Consider the following 814-nt stretch of genomic DNA (forward strand, 5'->3'; position numbering starts at 1 on the left):
TCAGAAAACCAAAGAGGAAGAACACGCTCAGCATTTCTCATGCTGGGGGAACTGAAGAAAAAATTCAAGCCTCGACTTTTGTAATTGAAAGATTCTCTGGGCAAATTACTGAATGATGCAGAATGCATCAAGGGAAGATGGAAGGAATACAGAGTCACTATACCAAAAGGAAATGGTTAATGTTCAACTGTTTCAAGAGGTAGCAATATGATCAAGAGTCAATGACACTTAGGGAGAAAGTCTAAGGTGCATTGAAGGAATTGGCAAAGAACAAGGCACCAGGAATTGATGGGATAAAAATTGAAATCTTTCAAGAAAGTGAGGCGGCGGCACAGGAGGCACTCACTCATCTTTGCCAAGAAATTAGCAAGACAACTATCTAGCCGACTAATTGGAAGAGATCCATATTTGTGCCCATTCCAAAGACAGGTGACCCAATGGAATGTGGAAATCATCGGACAATCTCTTTGATATCTCAGGTGAGTAAAGTTTTGCTAAAGGTAATACAGAAATGGCTACTATCATACATTGACAGAGAACTTCCAGAGGTTCAAGCTGGATTCAGAAGAGGCCATGGACCAAAAGATATCATTGTTGATGTCTGATGGATCTTGGCTGAAAGCAGAGAATATCAGAAGGATGTTTACCTGTGCTTTATTGACTATGTAAAGCTTTCGATTGTGTGGATCATGACAAGTTATGGACAACATTGTGAAGTATGCGTATTCTGGAACACTTAATTGTACTCATGAGGAATCTGTGCCTTGACCAAGAAGCAGTTGTTCGAAAAGAACATGCAAACACTGAATGTTTT

Source organism: Chrysochloris asiatica, unplaced genomic scaffold (genome assembly GCF_000296735.1).
Source record: "Chrysochloris asiatica unplaced genomic scaffold, ChrAsi1.0 scaffold00564, whole genome shotgun sequence".
Lineage (NCBI taxonomy): Eukaryota > Metazoa > Chordata > Mammalia > Afrosoricida > Chrysochloridae > Chrysochloris > Chrysochloris asiatica.